General features: G+C 40.5%; 1 protein-coding gene across 1 annotated transcript in view; it reads left to right on the top strand.

Moving 5' to 3' along the window:
- The window catches only part of LOC136402965 (centriole and centriolar satellite protein OFD1-like), a 96,896-nt gene that overhangs the window by 20,755 nt on the left and 56,992 nt on the right, over positions 1 to 19,149 (top strand). The gene's annotated exons all lie outside the window — the stretch shown is intronic.

Below are 19,149 nucleotides of genomic sequence, written 5' to 3'. Positions count from 1 at the left end.
TGCCTGGTCAGGCTCTTTTGGTGCACTTTTAAGATTTGATCTTTATATTTGGTTTTCAGGAGCTTCACTGCGATATACCTAGAAAAGTTTTCTTTGTAGTTATTCTTACTGGTGTTCCTAGTAATTTTTTTTTATTGTGGTTTGATTTTTTGGTCAATTCTGAAAAGTTGTGAGCAATGTATTTTATCTATTTACTTTTAAAAGTAATTGAATTTATTGGGGTGACACTGCTTAACCTAATTATACAGGTTTCAGGTGCCCAATTCTACATCTCTGTACACTGCATTGTTTGTTCACCCCCATAAGTCAAGTCCTTGTCCATCACCATTATTCCCCTTAGTCCCTCCTCCATCTTCCCCACATATAGTCAACACTCACTACACTGTTGTTAAGTGTGTGATTTTAAGGCTTATGATGGTGTTAATTTTCTTCATGAAATTATTTTTTCTTAATTGCTAACTTCAGGATATATTAGCTTTATTATGTACATTACTTATGAAGAAGCTGAGGAAAGAGAGGTCAAGTTATTTCCATAAAGTCACAGAGTAAGTGGCAGAGCCAGGGCCTGAGCAGTGGTAGTCAAACCATTACCTAAAGCAATGTTCTTTTCCTATAATATGTGATACAGAACTGCTAGCTAGCAAACTGGTGAACTGTCATTTAGATTGGTTCCTTGAGCTCTTTTTGTCAGTCAAAGCTAGTGACAGATTTGTGACTGATCGCTATGAAACAAATAGTATAGTATTAGATAATTGATGTTCTGTAGGCAGTAAAATTGGTAGTGATGTTTTTACTCCATTTAAAAATAAGCATATATCACAACTTGGTGCAGGAGGTGTCGGGAAATAGAGATTGCATTGTCCTGTATAAAGAACAGAGAAATAGCCCTGTCCATATAGCTTGGTTGGTTAGCATCGACCTGATACACAAAGGTTACAAGTTCGATGCCTTGTCAGAGCATGTACAGGCACAGATAGACGTTTCTCTCTATTTAAAATCAATAAATAAATTAAAAATTGAAACATGTTCTTTAAAAAAATAAAGGAAGAACAGAGTCATTCATAGGAACAATAGATCCCTGGGATTAATATTTAAAATGAGAATCCCTCCTCATGAGGCCAATGTACAAGATGTGCCCTTTCAAGTATTAAAATACAGATGTTAAGAAAATGACTATAAATTTATCTTTGTGTAAACATGTGTGATGAATGTTTGAAATATATCTGGGAAACTATCATAGGAAATGCTATCTTTAATTTATAGCATACAAAATTGAGTTAAGTTAATTACACAGCAAGATTTAACTCCTATAATGTTTATCCAAAGCACTTATATTTTCTATTCAGAATCTAATCTTTCAGAATTGACAATTGCAACATTAGATGATATGTGTTTTAAACAAGATGCTGGAAATCTCTGGGGTTATTTTTTCTTTTTTTTTTTTTTTTCTTTTTCATTTTTCTGAAGCTGGAAACAGGGAGAGACAGTCAGACAGACTCCCGCATGCGCCCGACCGGGATCCACCCGGCACGCCCACCAGGGGCGGTGCTCTGCCCCCCAGGGGGCGATGCTCTGCCCATCCTGGGTGTCGCCATATTGCGACCAGAGCCACTCTAGCGCCTGAGGCAGAGGCCACAGAGCCATGCCCAGCGCCCGGGCCATCTTTGCTCCAATGGAGCCTTGGTTGCGGGAGGGGAAGAGAGAGACAGAGAGGAAAGCGCGGCGGAGGGGTGGAGAAGCAAATGGGCGCTTCTCCTATGTGCCCTGGCCGGGAATCGAACCCGGGTCCTCCGCACGCTAGGCCGACGCTCTACCGCTGAGCCAACCGGCCAGGGCTGGGGTTATTTAAAATATCTAAATTTACTAACAAAGGGTAGCTAAATAAGTGAATTTGATAATTACTTTTTTATTTGATTTGGAATAGAATTTTATTTAATCATTGAGCATTTTTTCTGTAACATAATTTCTTGAGATTTAAAGAAATTTTTAAAATAGTTTTCCCATAGCAATGTGTGTAAAATGCATGCCTTGGCATCAATGCCATTAGACAAGAGAAAAGCCAGAGCACATGACTCCTTAAGGTGCACCAAAAGCATCTGTGATGTGATCTGCCACTGGAGTGGGAGAATGCCGGAAGGAATTGCTCTCCCGATGAATTGTCATCAAAGGGGGAATCAACTTGACACGCAGTATTCTTCAGTTCTTCACTTTTTAAGGTAAGAACATGAATGTGATAATTTAAAAATGTAATTATGGCTTATTTAGGTAGATAAATGAGTAGATGGGTAGGTAGGTAGCTGGATAAATTTTGATATTATTTGCTTTTTTAAAAGAAAATAATTTACTAAGTTTCTACAATATACATAACCCTGTAATATATACCTTTGAAAAATAATAGCAAATAAGCATTTCATGACTTACTGAATTTAGAATCTAAGGCAGTCATTTTCAAACTTTATCATGCATCCAGATCCTTGGGATGACATGGTGAACATGTTGCTGGCCCTTACCCACCGAGTGTATAATGCTAATTTGCATTTCTAACATGTTTCAAGTGATACTGATATTTCTGGTCGATGACCTCATTTTGAGAATCTTCATATAAGTCAAGTATAAATCTGTTGGACAAAAAAAGAGTGAAACCAATAATTTATTCTTCCAGTTACTGTTAGCATAATGTCAAGTTATAGACACTGTGAACTTTTAGTCTGCGTGGTTGAAGTCTTTTAATATTAAAATAATGAGCAGGTGAAATTTCCCATAAATAGTAGATAGGAGATATAGGAAAAACATTTGTCATCATAGTGTCTGTGTTCCTCTGCAATGTTTCAATGGCAGGTGGTCAAGAAATGGAAAGACAGAGCTCATTCAAACTGTAAGGGGAGTCGTGTTAAATATCTAGCATTTCTTCTGCCTACATTTGTAGTATCCGTGTCCAGTGGGACTCCTCACATTCATAGGCAGTGTTATTGCTCCATCTTCCATGCTCCTATATCCCTAAAATAGTATGTTACTTGAAATTATTTATGCATTAAGGTTAATATATTTTGAAGTATATTACCGTGTATTTATATCTAGCTTATTTGTGTGTGCAATCTACCCCATAGTTGACCAGAGATACTCATCTACCTTCTCAGGAGTGGGGACGGAGAGTTCAAGAAGAGGACATATATAGCAGGAATGCCAATTAAAGGTTTGGTGTTTAGTTTTTAGATTTCTAGATCAGACTTTTTCAGTCCCTAGCAATACTCTGGTTTTAAACATTAGAAATAGCACTAGACAAAAAAATTTTTTTTCCTTTCTTAGATTCCTGTTATCATGGTAATAGGCAAAGCTAACTTAAGTTTCTTGTCACTTAGAACTAGAAGTGTTTAAGTTACTGAGGGTGCTTGAGTGAGGACCCAAGCAGCCTGTTATAGTGGATGCTGAGTTGACAAATAAAAGAGGCAGAGGGTAGCTGGCTCTGAAGCCACAATATGAATGACAAATGTATTAGCCAAGTCAGTTATGAGGGATTTCTTGGTCTTTGATGGAGCTAAGAGAAGAGATACAGGATCCTCAACTCAGGCCTCGGCAGCAGATGCCCACTTAGCAACTTGGCTTCAGGCAGAGAGGAGGCATTCTAAAGAGACTGAGTGTCCAGAAAAGTAGTCACAGACCTTCATACACAGATATGTGTCCCTCTCACCTATCTCATGTCACCCAAATGCAGGGATGATCCATGTCCCACGACACTCTATACAGTTTAGAGATTCCTCCTTTATAAGATAATATCAGATTAAAAATACAAAAATTAGATACATGTCTTCAGAAGTGACTCATGAACATGAGGAAACCTGAAGTTGAAGCTTTATTTATTTAACAATAAATCTTCCTCTTCCTAGATGCCACCTGGTGGTGGGTAGAGGAGGTCTGAAATTTTGATTATTTATCTCAAATAACAGTACCCTAAAGAGACTGTTCAGGTCAGAAGAGACTAAGATCTGTGAAGACTCAAGTCTGCACTCTCTTTCTATTCTTCTCTACCCAGTCTGGGTGGGAGAATAAGAAAGATTCTAACATTTAAGGAAAATAGCACACCACTGACTCATTCATGGGTCTGGGTCTGTGTACCCCACCAGTTCGAGATTGTGAGCAGGTGAGGGAAGAAACCACATCTCATTCTTCTGGTATCTCTTGACACCTGGGGTCACTGATAGCACAGAATGGGTCTAGTGCTCATTAAATATTTCTTAACTTTTTTTTTCAGAGCTTTTCTTTTTGAGCTCCTGTGCTAAAAGGAATAAAACTTTGAACTCAAGTCTCAGAACAGTCTAAAAGGGATGAGGAAAATATTGTGAAATATAAAATTAAGAGGTAAAAGGAAAAAAAGTAAAGCATTTGCATTTTAGGAGGGAAGATGTAACCAATGAGAGAGTCAAGGAGAAAATTAGAGTAGGTACTATGAATGTTACATGTTGAACTTTATAACATTAAACTATGAACTCTTAAGAATAACTTAAGCCAAGGCATTTACTTCATCATACCTGTATTAGTTTGCTAGGGCTACCATAACAAACTACCACAGACTGGGTGGCCTAAGCAATGAAAAAAATTTCTTTTTACAGTTCTGGAGGCTAGAAGTGCAAGATCAAGGTAAAGGTAGATTGGATTTCTTCTGAGGCCTCTCTGCCTGGCTTGCAAATGGTCACCTCTCTAGTCCTTACATGGTCTTTTCTCTGTGCACACCCCCCTGGTGTCCCTCTATATGTCCAGATTTTTAAAAAATGTTTATTGTATTGATTTTAGAGAGAGAGGATGGGGGAGAGAGAGAGACAGGAACATTGATCTGCTCCTGCATGTGCCCAACTTCATCAAATCCTTTCCATTCCCCCGTGGTTTCCCACATTTCAATATATTGCCTATTCTTGGCATCAAATTTTACTTATATCTTTTAAACTATTAAATTAAATATTGATCATTTCTCTTTTCTTATTTTTAAGGTGACTTCTTCCTTCCACTATCTTTTAAATAAAGGGGAACTCTCTATGGTCCTTTTCTTTTCTTTTTTGCCACCTTATGTATTTAAAGGGTTTGTAAATGTTCACACTTTTTCCAATTACATATTATTTAATTTTTAAAATTTTACTTTTCAATTACAGTTTACATTCAATATTATTTTGCATAAGTCTCAAGTGTACAGCATATATAGTGGTTAGACCAGGCATGGCCAACGTACGGCCCGCGTAATGAGTTTATGCGGCCCGTGATTAAATTTTTAATATTCTCCGCTACTTTAAATCTCAGCTACTCAGAAGTGGAAGCATCTTTGATTATTGGAAATCGAGATATTTAAGAAGATAGTGATATGTGGAAAAGAATTCCGCGTGTGACTAATTTAGGGTTAACTTCCAATAATTGGTCGAATGGATTCGCGATACTTCTTTTTTTTTAAAAAAATTCTGTTTAAAGATTTACAACTTTTGTACTTGTCTGTACTCGATATGAGCTGTTTGACATTTAGGGGCAATGTGAAACCCACATTCTTTTAGGTGGAGTTTGTCAGTGTGCACCCAGGGTCAAACAATTCGTTATTTTTGTGGTCAAGTGTGCTGAATCAAGCGGCATTGTAGCATAGACAGTAACTGCAGTTCATAACTGAAAACGTGTCCAGGCTGTTTGTAAAATAACCAGAGCTATTTGCGATATAACCCCTTCAAGCTCATTCTATTAGTTAAATATTGTTTCGATTGATTGTGATAGTGTTTGGATATTTATATGGTATATAATTATATATATATATATTTTTATAATAAATTTTTATTAATGGTAATGGGATGACATTATAAATCAGGGTACATATATTCAAAGAAAACATGTCTAGGTTATTTTGTCATTAAATTATGTTGCAAACCCCTCGCCCAAAGTCAGACTGTCCTCCGCCACCCTCTATCTAGTTCTCTGTGCCCCTCCCCCTCCCCCTAACTCTCTCCCTCCCTCCCTCCCATGTCCTCCCTCCCCCCACCCTTGGTAACCACCACACTCTTGTCCATGTCTCTTAGTCTCATTTTTATGTTCCACCAATGTATGGAACCATGTAGTTCTTGTTTTTTTCTGATTTACTTATTTCACTCCTTATAATGTTATCAAGATCCCACCATTTTGCTGTAAATGATCTGATGTCATCATTTCTTATGGCTGAGTAGTATTCCATAGTGTATATGTGCCACATCTTCTTTATCCAGTCTTCTATTGAAGGGCTTTTTGGTTGTTTCCATGTCTTGGCCACTGTGAACAGTGCTGCAATGAACATGGGGCTACATGTGTCTTCACGTATCAATGTTTCTGAGGTTTTGGGGTATATACCCAGTAGAGGGATTGCTGGGTCATAAGGTAGTTCTATTTGCAGTTTTTTGAGGAACCACCATACTTTCCTCCATAATGGTTGTACTACTTTACAGTCCCACCAACAGTGAATGAGGGTTCCTTTTTCTCCACACCTCTCCAACATTTGCTATTACCCGTCTTGTTGAAATAGCTAATCTAACAGGGTGAGGTGGTATCTCATTGTAGTTTTGATTTGCATTTCTCTAATAACTAATGAAGCTGAGCATCTTTTCATATATCTGTTGGCCATTTGTATCTCTTCCTGGGAGAAGTGTCTGTTCATGTCCTCTTCCCATTTTTTTATTGGATTGTTTGTTTGTTTGTTGTTGAGTTTTATGAGTTCTTTGTAAATTTTGGATATTAGGCCCTTATCTGAGCTGTTGTTTGAAAATATCATTTCCCATTTAGTTGGCTGTCTGTTTATTTTGATATCAGTTTCTCTTGCTGAGCAAAAACTTTTTATTCTGATGTAGTCCCATTCATTTATCTTTGCCTTCACTTCTCTTGCCATTGGAGTCAAGTTCATAAAATGTTCTTTAAAACCCAGGTCCATGATTTTAGTACCTATGTCTTCTTCTATGTACTTTATTGTTTCAGGTCTTATATTTAGGTCTTTGATCCATTTTGAATTAATTTTAGTACACGGGGACAGGCTGTAGTCGAGTTTCATTCTTTTGCATGTGGCTTTCCAGTTTTCCCAACACCATTTGTTGAAGAGGCTTTCTTTTCTCCATTGTGTGTTGTTGGCCCCTTTATCAAAGATTATTTGACCATATATATGTGGTTTTATTTCTGGGCTTTCTATTCTGTTCCATTGGTCTGAGTGTCTATTTTTCTGCCAATACCATGCTGTTTTGATTATCGTGGCCCTATAATATAGTTTAAAGTCAGGTATTGTAATGCCCCCAGCTTCATTCTTTTTCCTTAGGATTGTTTTGGCTATTCGGGGTTTTTTATAGTTCCATATAAATCTGATGATTTTTTGTTCCATTTCTTTAAAAAATCTCATAGGGATTTTGATGGGAATTGCATTAAATTTGTATATTGCTTTGGGTAATATGGCCATTTTGATTATATTTATTCTTCCTATCCAAGAACAAGGAATATTTTTCCATCTCATTGTATCTTTTTCGATTTCCCTTAACAATGCTTTGTAATTTTCATTATATAGGTCCTTTACATTCTTTGTTATGTTTATTCCTAGGTATTTTATTTTTTTTGTTGCAATCGTGAAGGGGATTATTTTTTTGAGTTCGTTTTCTAATATTTCATTGTTGGCATATAGAAAGGCTATGGTTTGTATGTTAATTTTGTATCCTGCGACCTTACTGTATTGGTTTATTGTTTCTAATAATCTTTTTGTGGAGTCCTTCGGGTTTTCGATGTATAGGATCATATCATCAGCAAAAAGTGATACCTTTACTTCTTCTTTTCCGATATGGATGCCTTTTATTTCTTTGTCTTGTCTGATTGCTCTGGCCAGAACTTCTAGCACCACGTTAAATAAGAGTGGAGAGAGTGGACAACCCTGTCTTGTTCCTGATTTAAGGTAGAAAGTCCTCAGTTTTATTTTGCTTTTTTTTTTTTTTTTTTTTTTTTTTTTTTTTTTAATGATGTTGGCTGATGGTTTATCATATATGGCCTTTATCATGTTGAGATATTTTCCTTCTATACCCATTTTGTTGAGAGTCTTAAACATAAAATTGTGTTGTATTTTATCAAAAGCCTTTTCTGCATCTATTGATAAGATCATGTGGTTTTTGTTCTTTGTTTTGTTGATATGGTGTATTACGTTAACCGTTTTGCGTATGTTGAACCATCCTTGAGATTCTGGGATGAATCCCACTTGATCATGATGTATTATTTTTTTAATATGTTGTTGTATTCGGTTTGCCAGTATTTTGTTTAGTATTTTAGCATCTGTATTCATTAGAGATATTGGTCTGTAGTTTTCTTTCTTTGTGCCATCCTTGCCAGGTTTTGGTATGAGGGTTATGTTGGCCTCATAAAATGTGTTTGGAAGTATTGCTTCTTCTTCAATTTTTTGGAAGACTTTGAGTAGAATAGGAACCAAGTCTTCTTTGAATGTTTGATAGAATTCACTAGTATAACCGTCTGGGCCTGGACTTTTATTTTTGGGGAGGTTTTTAATAGTTTTTTCTATTTCCTCCCTGCTGATTGGTCTGTTTAGGCTTTCTGCTTCTTCATGACTCAGTCTAGGAAGGTTGTATTGTTCTAGGAATTTATCCATTTCTTCTAGATTGTTGTATTTGGTGGCATATAATTTTTCATAGTATTCTACAATAATTCTTTGTATATCTATGATGTCTGTGGTGATCTCTCCTCTTTCATTTTGGATTTTATTTATTTGAGTCCTGTGCCTTTTTTCCTTGGTGAGTCTTGCCAAGGGTTTGTCAATTTTGTTGATCTTTTCAAAGAACCAGCTCCTTGTTTTATTGATTTTTTCTATAGTTTTTCTGTTCTCTATTTCATTTATTTCTGCTCTGATTTTTATTATCTCCTTTCTTCGGCTGGTTTTGGGTTGTCTTTGTTCTTCTTTTTCTAGTTCCTTAAGGTGTGAAGTTAAGTGGTTTACTTCGGCTCTCTCTTGTTTGTTCATATAGGCCTGAAGTGATATGAACTTTCCTCTTATTACTGCTTTTGCTGCATCCCAGAGATTCTGATATGTCGTATTTTCATTTTCATTTGTCTGTATATATCTTTTGATCTCTGCGCTTATTTCTTCTTTGACCCATTCATTTTTTAGAAGTATGTTGTTTAGTTTCCACATTTTTGTGGGTTTTTCCCCCTCTTTTTTGCAGTTGAATTCTAGTTTCAAGGCTTTATGATCAGAAAATATGCTTGGTACAATTTCAATTTTTCTAAATTTGCTGATATTGTCTTTGTGGCCCAACATATGGTCAATTCTTGAGAATGTTCCATGTACACTAGAGAAAAATGTATACTCTGTCGCTTTGGGATGAAGTGTCCTGTAGATGTCTATCATATCCAGGTGTTCTAGTATTTCGTTTAAGGCCACTATGTCTTTGTTGATTCTCTGTTTGGATGACCGATCTAGAGCCGTCAGCGGTGTATTGAGGTCTCCAAGTATGATTGTATTTTTTTGTTTTTGTTTTAAGGTCAATAAGTAGCTGTCTTATATATTTTGGTGCTCCTTGGTTTGGTGCATATATATTAAGGATTGTTATGTCTTCTTGATTCAACTTCCCCTTAATCATTATGAAATGACCATTTTTGTCTCTGAGTACTTTTTCTGCCTTGTAGTCAGCATTATTAGATATGAGTATTGCTACACCTGCTTTTTTTTGGGTGTTGTTTGCTTGGAGTATTGTTTTCCAGCCTTTCACTTTGAATTTGTTTTTATCCTTGTTGCTTAGATGTGTTTCTTGTAGGCAGCATATAGTTGGATTTTCTTTTTTAATCCATTCTGCTACTCTGTGTCTTTTTATTGGTAAGTTTAATCCATTTACATTTAGTGTAATTATTGACACTTGTGGGTTCCCTACTGCCATTTTATAAATTGCTTTCTGTTAGTTTTGTATCTAGTTTGATTCTTCTCTTTTGTTTTTCTATCATTTGTTTTTGTTTGTTTGTGTTCCATACTTCTTTCCTCTGTTGCTACCTTTTTTAAGTCAAGTGTTTTTGTGGTGGTTTTTTCAAGGGTGGTTACCATTAAGTAATGAAAAGGGTACCTACCATATTCATTGTAGTACCCTATCTTATAAGTATTTCTGCACTTCATCGTCCTTTGCTACTGTTAATCTCATCCTCTCCCCCCTTTTTTTCCTTTGTTGTCACAGTTTAAGTTTGGTTTTATTGTGTTCTTGGTGGAGCTGTTACTTGTGGTGTTGTTTTCTTTTGTTCTTTGAATCTGGTTGGAAAACCCCCTTTAGTATTTCCTGGAGTGGGGGCTTTCTGTTGATAAATTCTCTCATTTTTTCTGTATTTGTGAATGTTTTTATATCTCCTTCATACTTGAAGGATAGCTTTGATGGGTATAGTATTCTTGGCTGAAAGTTCCTCTCTTTCAGGGCTTTAAATATTGGGGTCCACTCTCTTCTAGCTTGTAGAGTTTCTGCTGAGAAATCTGATGATAATCTAATAGGCCTTCCTTTATATGTTGTACTCTTCTTTTCCCTGGCTGCCTTGAGAATTTTTTCTTTGTCATTGGTTTGTGTCATCTTTATTATGATGTGCCTTGGAGTGGGTTTGTTGGGGTTAAGAAAACTCGGTGTTCTGTTTGCTTCTTGAATTTGAGGCTTTAGTTCTTTCCACAGGCTTGGGAAATTCTCGTCTATTATTTGTTTGAGTATATTCTCCATTCCATTTTCTTTTTCTTCTCCCTCTGATATACCTATTATTCTTATGTTATTCTTTCTGATGGAGTCAGACAATTCCTGTAGGGCTTTCTCATTTTTTATTATTTTTGAGTCTCTTTCTTCTTCTCTCTGTTGTGCCTCAAGTTGTTTGTCTTCTATTTCACTAATCCTATCTTCAATCTGGGCTGTTCTGTTAGCTAAGCTTGTTACCTCGTTTTTCAGCTCGTGAATTGAGTTTTTCATTTCTGTTTGATTTGTTTTTATAGTTTCAATTTCCTTGGTAATATATTCTTTGTGTTCATTGAGTTGTTTTCTGATCTCCCTATATTGCCTTTCTGTGTTTTCTTGTATATCTCTGAGTATTTTTAAGATTTCTATTTTAAATTCTCTGTCATTTAGCTCCAAGGCTTCCAATATGTTAAATCTTTTCTCCATAGATTTTTCCACATCTATTTGTGTTACCTCTCTTTCTTTTGTATCCATAATATTCGATTTCCTCTTTCTTATCGGCATCTGAGGGTGGTCTTGTTGATAGCACTAATTAGAATTAATAAAGAGTAAAAAGTAAAAAAAAAAAAAAAAAAAAAAAAGGTAAAACACCCCACAAAAAAAAACAGTAATAATTTATTATTTCCCCCTTTTTTCTTTCTTCTCTTTCCCTCCTCTCCCCTCCTCAGGGAAATATGTGCCTATAATGGAGGGCCTGATTTGGGTGAAGAGTTCAAGGGGCAAAAAAAGGGAGTAGGGACCTACTAAATGCAAAAAAAAAAAAAAAAAAAAAGGAAGAAAATCTTAGACAAGCATAAGATGATTTGCTTGTAAGTGATGGTCAACTAAGAGATATAATGAGAGGGATAAGAGGGAACCAGAAAAAAGGACCAAAAAAGAATAATAAAGAAGAAAAAAATAAAAATAATAAGTAAAAATCTGTTGTATTAAGTGGAGCGAAGACTAAATACAATGGAGACCTTGGGTTGGGAGGACCCAAAATGCCACAAAAATAAACAAACAAGAAAAAAAAAAAACAAAAGCAAAAAAGAAAAATAAAGCCAAAAAATGCCTTGAGTCCCAAATTAACTAATTTGTTCGTGATTGAGGATTAAATGGGAGGAAAGTAAAATGAGAAAAGAAAAAACGAATAGAAAGGAAAAAATAAGAAAAAGAGAAAAACGAAGGAAGAAATAAAATAGGAAGAGAAAAAAAACAAAATAAAGCAAGACAAAAAAAAACAAAAGAGGAGAGAGTGAGAGTTAAGTGTTTTGGAGTATAACCTTAAAGGAGGGTGAGGATGAAGAAGAGAAATAAAATGTAACACTCATGGGTAGTGTAGTTCAAGAAAAGGGAAGCATAAGATGGGCAGAGAATAGAAGGACCGAGGTGGAGGAAATAAAGGCAATAAGATAGAAGAAACAAACAACAACAACAAAAAATAATTAGTGGAACAAGTTGTAAAGTCTGTGGATTTTTCTTGATTTTGAGAGGTTAACTTCTTCCTTTTTCTTTTCTCTCCCTCTTCCTGGTCGGTGACTCTGTACCCCAGGCTCTGCCCCTGTGTCACACTTAGGTAGGGATTTGCAGTTGATGGGATTCTATGGCAATGTCATATAATTGGCTTTAGTCTTGCTGGTAGTCAAGGCTTGTTGGTGTTTGCAGGGTCCAATGATGAGAGAGTTTGCTTTCCTGGATTCTCTCTCCTAGTCCCCCCTTTCTGAATTAGCAGCCTGGTGATCCAGCTATAAGGCTGCAACTGCTTCTGCCTGGGGAGTAAGAGGCTCAAAGAGCTGGGAAATCCCCACTCTATCCCCACTCAGTGCAAAGCTTTGGGAAAGGCTCTGGCAGTCAGGGCCTCCAGTGTAATCAGGCGGGGGTGGGAGTCAATTGTTGTCAAGGTGACTGTTCAGCGCCTATCATTCAGTTGGACCTCTAACCCAGGCTTTCCACACTTTGTAGCCTGTTTTTGCTGGGAAGAAGAGGCACTAGTCTCTGCTTGCGACTAGTGTAGTATAGATCTTATTATCTGCCAAGTCCTTCTTGTTAGCGTTTATCCCTGAATATGGAGGCTCTATCAATCAGAAGTTGCCCCCGCCCCTTTAGCGAGAGGCACTAAAAAATATCACGCCTCTTGTCTTGGATCGCTGAACTGAGAGAGATCTTATCAATTAGAACCGAGGGTGCGCAGATTTCATGGGTTAAGCTAATTTCAGTGATTGGGTCGCAGCTGTGCTCCCGAAGGTATTTTAGGCTGCCTGCGTGCGCCCCTCCCCAACGCTTGATTGTTAGCTTGAATGGCTGGGTGAGGTGCCCCGCCCGGAGAGAATCTCCCAAGCCTCTCCCGCTCGCCCTGCTGCTGGCGGCTGGATCGCACCAGGCGCAGGATAATGGGGCCCCCTGGGTGTGCGGGCCAGTAGGGCGCTCTGGACGCGTGGAATGCCCAGGGCACGCGCGCGAATGGGGTGCTCCGGGCACCGGTGGCTGGCAACTCTCACTCGTAGTGCGCGGGCCACTGGGAACGTAAGCGGTGCTCACTCTGCAACCGGACCGGGCCCGCGCCCTGCGGCTCGCGGCGGCTCGGCTCACGGCGGCTCGGCTCGCGGCGGCTCGCGGCTCCCGAGTGTGGGCTAACTCACCACAGGCTCACTTCCTCGCGGCTTGAATGAACGTCCCTGCGGTAGCTTCCTCCACACCCTCGTCTCTCAGATTCAAGTGATAACAGTCCTTTTGCTATCAGTTTGTGTGGAATTCCGGAATGCTCCGAGGATAGATTTTTCTGTTTCTAGTTGATAAATTTGTTGTGATTTAGGGGAGAGCTGTCGGACGCGCAGCTCACGGCGCCATTTCCATGACGTCACTCCTATAATTATATTTTTATTAAAATATATTTATTGCCCTGGCCGGTTGGCTTAGTGGTAGAGCATCGGCCTAGCGTGCGGAGGACCCGGGTTCGATTCCCGGCCAGGGCACACAGGAGAAGCGCCCATTTGCTTCTCCACCCCTCCGCCGCGCTTTCCTCTCTGTCTCTCTCTTCCCCTCTCGCAGCCAGGGCTCCATTGGAGCAAAGATGGCCCGGGCGCTGGGGATGGCTCTGTGGCCTCTGCCTCAGGCGCTAGAGTGGCTCTGGTCGCAACATGGCGACGCCCAGGATGGGCAGATTATCGCCCCCTGGTGGGCGTGCCGGGTGGATCCCGGTCGGGCGCATGCGGGAGTCTGTCTGACTGTCTCTCCCCATTTCCAGCTTCAGAAAAATTAAAAAAAAAAATAAATAAAATATATTTATTAAAATAATGTATATTAAAAATTTTCACTCACTTATATTTATTTATAAACAAATTACACGATAAAATTTTGTTTACTTAAATGAATCATTTTTGTATTTAACATTTTTAAATTTTGATATTTCATCCAGCCCGTGAAAAAAGTTTTCTTTCTAATCTGGCCCGGGGACAAAAACTGCTGGCCATGCCTGGGTTAGACCATGTCATTTTCTTCATAATTTTTTTCTTTACTCTTTTCTAAAAGTTGTTGCTATTTATTTTACCTATTTGGAGGAAATAATTAGCCTTATCTTCTACTTTTGTGACATACCTTGGTTTTTGCACAAAATTTACCCACTTTTGAGGGGAGATATAAGTTGGTTTTTGTTAGGTATAGACTTCTCTACACATTACTTTCTCTTTCCCAGAGTAGCTTTCCAAATAGAAGCCTGCTGAAATAGAGAAAAATAGAGGTCATCAGAGAGCTCTTCCTGAATCTCCCCTCAGCCTGGAATGTCTCCATAGCCACACGGGTCCTTTCTCCCTTCTTGGTTTTCTGTCAGCCCAGAGCTGATCTCTCCCTGCTCTGGAGCATGCCCACTTCTACCTACTTGGGGCTTTGCTTAGTTTATTCTCCCTTTTCCTTTAACTTCCAAACTGTTTTTTTTTCTCCACTGGCTCTTACTTTTAAACATACAAACATACCTACATTTTTTTCCTTCTCAAAATAAAAAATCCTAACAGTGTATCTCATTGTTATCACATCGAACACTTTCCTATCTGTCTTCTCAGCCAAATGTTTGGAAAGAGAAGCCCTCGGTTCCTGTCTTTACTTTCTCACTTTCTAGTCACTCCTTCACTCACTGCCTGCTGTCCTGCAGGCACATATCACCAGTCACCCAGTTCACAGAGCCAGTGGCACTTGTAGCTTCCCTGTCCTCCTGACATTTGATGCTGTTTAGGGGGTTATGTATGGAGTGCCTACAGGCCAAAAACTAGAGTAGGCAGAAGAGATTCCCACCCTTATGGAGAGAAACTGATCAGCCATTTTTTTTGGTTTGTTTGTTTTGTGGTTCTTTTTTTCATTTTTCTGAAGCTGGAAATGGGGAGGCAGTCAGACAGACTCCCGCATGCGCCCGACCAGGATCCACCCGGCACGCTCACCAGGAGGCGATGCTTTGCCCCTCCGGGGCATCACTCTGTTGCGTCCAGAGCCATTCTAGCGCCTGAGGCAGAGGCCACAGAGCCATCCCCAGCGCCCGGGCCATCTTTGCTCCAATGGAGCCTCGGCTGCAGGAGGGGAAGAGAGAGACAGAGAGGAAGGGGGGGGGGGAGGAGAAGCAGATGGGCGCCTCTCCTGTGTGCCCTGGCCGGGAATCGAACCCGGGACTCCTGCACGCCAGGCCGATGCTCTACCGCTGAGCCAACCGGCCAGGGCCTGATCAGCCATTTTTGATAACACTCAGGTTCCTTAACTTCCACTTGCAGGCTTCACTTAAAGGCCACTTAAATCTCCCTATTCCCCAAGTCCCCTTTTTTTCTTTCTTATCATACATATCTTCCCAAAGAGATTACTTCTGTACACTTTCTATGTAGTCTAATGACAATATAATTTTTAAAGATTTCATTTAACAGCTTTATTTTACATAGGATGCTTCATTTACTAAAATCATGGGTTCCAAGTTGCTCCATGAAAATAATCACACACACAAAAAGTGATATTCTTAGCATGTCAATTTAAAAAATTTCCCTAATTACTTTTTTTTAGTTCAACAGTTTAATCCATTTTTCAAAGAGACTGCACCTCTTAAAATGATGCTCTTCTTATCTGTTTCACGAATTAACAAAAATATCCTTATTTTTTAAGCAGTTGGTGTCTTACTATGAAGAAAGGTGCAGCAAATCCAGACCCAAAGAACAGTGTCATCATGGCTCGTAACCACCACTTATTTTCCACTGAAAATGGCAAATTCTTCCCTGGGCCCCTCCTCATAGTGGCTCCTAGCCTACAGAGGTTGTGAACTGTAGGTGAGCGCAGAGCGCATTCCTAGCAGCTGTGGCTGATGCAATGCTGTGAGAACACTCCAGCACCTAAAACCCTCTACGCACACCCAAAGAGGGAGCTTGCCCACTATAAGGAAGTGACTCGTGTGCTAACCAGGCAACTCCCTGACCTTTTCAGCCATTGGCTTTGAGGAACACGCTGTAACACCCTATAGGCTGAACCTGTGTATATAAGCTAGCTTACTTCCTGAATAAAACAGAACTGCATCACTAAACCTGGTCCCCTGGAGTCGGGTCTCTGCGTTTCCATCATCCTCACCCCCCGGCGGGCCTTGTCCATATTCTGGCACCCAGGCAGGGACCTAACCAGCATCCAAGGGACGGGTGAGTGACCCTCTGCAACGGGAAACCTTCTCCCTTACTCCTGAGCCCCACAAACTCGAACCTTCCATGCCCAATTGCACAGTAGGTGACTTAAAGTTAGTGAAAAGGATCTTCGTACTTACTGGGAAATCCTCTCAGGTTTCAACCCTTGGCTCCAGGACATGCCTCTTTGGGACCCGGATACTTGGATCCGAGCTTTCCGGCGCGTCTGTTCAACCGAAGTACATGAAGGACAAACCTTCTCTCTTGGCCTCATTCCTGCCCTGTTAGCGATACATGCCTGCCTGACCAGTGCTCCTGCTGGGGACCCTCCGCCAGTGCCAAGATATTACAGGCTACACCTCTCTCTGGGGAGCCCCTACCTTCCTATTCACCCCCCTCCACCAAGGAGGAAAGTAGTTTAGCCTCCGAGTTTGACAAAATCACGGCTGCGCAGAAATGAAACCAACCGAATTGCTAACTGCGCCATCAGCTCCTCCGCTGGAAAAAGCAGAAGCCACCATTTCTGCAGTCCCTGTTGGGGCTCAAGGCCCCGCCCCAATTCCTCAGACTATAAACCTAACCCGTGTACCTGCTGTAGACCCATGGGCCAGCCTATACACCCTATGTGTCTTTTTTCTTTTCGCCCCTCCTTTGTCTGTCTGTCTTGTCTATTTTTCTGTATCTCTCGCTCTCTCTCTCCCTCTCCCTTCTCTCTGAAATGACGCTGGAAGGACCCAGCCACAGCACAGTGGCAGGGACCACACCCTCTTCTAACGCAAGGGAGAGGTTATGCTTGTGTTTTTCAGCCAATTTGGATCCCAGGAACCTCCCAACCTGCTTGACAGGGTTTCTTGGGCACCCACTAAGTGGTTCAGTCTTCACCTGTCCAAAGCCACAGCCCTGGCCTCCTCCACACCGACTATGCCTGAGGGGAGGAGGTCCTCAGTGCTCCAGAAGAAGACCTCGTGGCCAGCATGCACGCCCCATCACCTGGGGGGATGTGGAGGCTTTGGCGGGGCTGGCCCAGAGAGTGGCCCCTGGCAGGCCCCCAGGCCCTGGTACTCTGTTCCTGCTTATGTGTGCTATAGTAACCACTAACTCCCAGATGCAGGTGGACCCCCATGTCTGGGCTGCTTTTCCCCACCCTGGAATTATCCTGCCCATAGAGACAACAACAGCAAGCTGTCATTCATTAAGTCCAATTGGCCCTAATTAAAAGAGAAGGGGGAAATGCAGGTAGAGCGCAGAGTGCATTCCTAGCAGCTGTGGCTGATGCAATGCTGTGAGAACACTCCAGCACCTGAAACCCTCCTAGGCACACCCAGGAGGGAGTTCGCCTGCTATAAGGAAGTGACTCAGTGCCAACCACGCAGCTCCCTGATCTTTTCAGCCATTGGCTTTGAAGAACATGCTGTAACACCCTATAGACTGAACCTGTGTATATAAGCTAGCTTACTTCCTGAATAAAGCGTATCTGCGTCACTGAACCTGGTCCCCGGAGTCGGGGCTCTGCATCTTCGTCATCCTCACCCTGGTGGGCCTTGTCCACAGTGAACCTCCGAATGCTCTGTCCCAACATTGTGCTGTTGGAAGCCTTGCAAAAAAATGACGATATCACACCAACTCCTTTTTTGCACAACCTTGTTCCCTTCCTTGCAAGGACCGAAATTCCTAATTACTTTTTAAAATTTGATTTAATGTCTTCTATTTTCAAAAATGTAAGTTAGGATATCATTAAAAAAAAAAACTTAGCCAAAAGAGATGGATATCCAACTTTCAACCCAAGAGCTCTGTTTCCATGTTCCACTTAGAGCCAAAACTGATCTCCCTCCACATACATGTTCCTCTCCCTGCATTCTCTGTCCAGGAGAAAGTCACTGCTATCAACCCAGTGCCCCAGACCAGAACCCTGGCAGCCATCTTGCCTCCCCTCTTCACTTCTCCATGCCAAGCTAGTCACCAGGTACTTCTTCTCTACTCCCCAATGAGCTCAAATCCTTTCCCTTCATTTCAGTCACTACCACAACTTTTAGTTTGAACCCTCATTACTCCCCTAGATGAACACAGAGTGTTTCAATTGATCTTGCTGTTTCCTTCCATCTGCCTCATTGTCCAGAGTGACCTCACTACAAGCCATCTGATAGTGACTCATTAACTTCATGTCATTCTATTGGTCCATGTTTCCAGAATAAAATTCAAACTCTTTACCCCAGCATCTACTTGGGAGTCAGATAGATCTATGTTTGAGTCCCAGATATAAGCACTTTCCAACACTGTGATCACAAACAAATGAACTCTCTAAACCAGTGGTTCTCAAAGTGTGCGCCAGGCCACACTGGTGCACCCTAGAAGATTTCCAGGTGCGCCCTATGGTAATCCAGAGAAATATGTGCCTGTTGGGGACCAAAAAACCAACAAACCAACAGGGTTTTTGGAGTTTAGATTTTTGGGGGACAGAGGTGTGGGGAATTGGCTGTAAGCTGACAGTCTGCCCAACCCCCCACCTCACTTGCCTGATTAGGTTGCAAAAGGCTGTTAAGCTGTGGTGCTGGATTGTTTACACTACCCCCATGTCCCCCCAAAGACTGGAGGCAAGTTTCTTCTATTCTTTGTTTGGTGTAAAGTTAAGATGATATGTATGGTGGGGGTTTTCTGCACTCAACGCAATTAAGAGTAAAAAGAGAGGAATTCTTCAATGTATTGATGAGGAAATGAGAGTTTGCCTTTCAAATATATGCCCAAACATTGAAGAAATCTCTAGGACACATCAGGGTCATGTTTCTCATAAACACAAGAATGAAAAAACTTTACAGATTCATGCT

Source organism: Saccopteryx leptura, chromosome 4 (assembly GCF_036850995.1).
Source record: "Saccopteryx leptura isolate mSacLep1 chromosome 4, mSacLep1_pri_phased_curated, whole genome shotgun sequence".
Classification (NCBI taxonomy): domain Eukaryota; kingdom Metazoa; phylum Chordata; class Mammalia; order Chiroptera; family Emballonuridae; genus Saccopteryx; species Saccopteryx leptura.
This window is presented reverse-complemented; position numbering and strand designations above follow the sequence as displayed.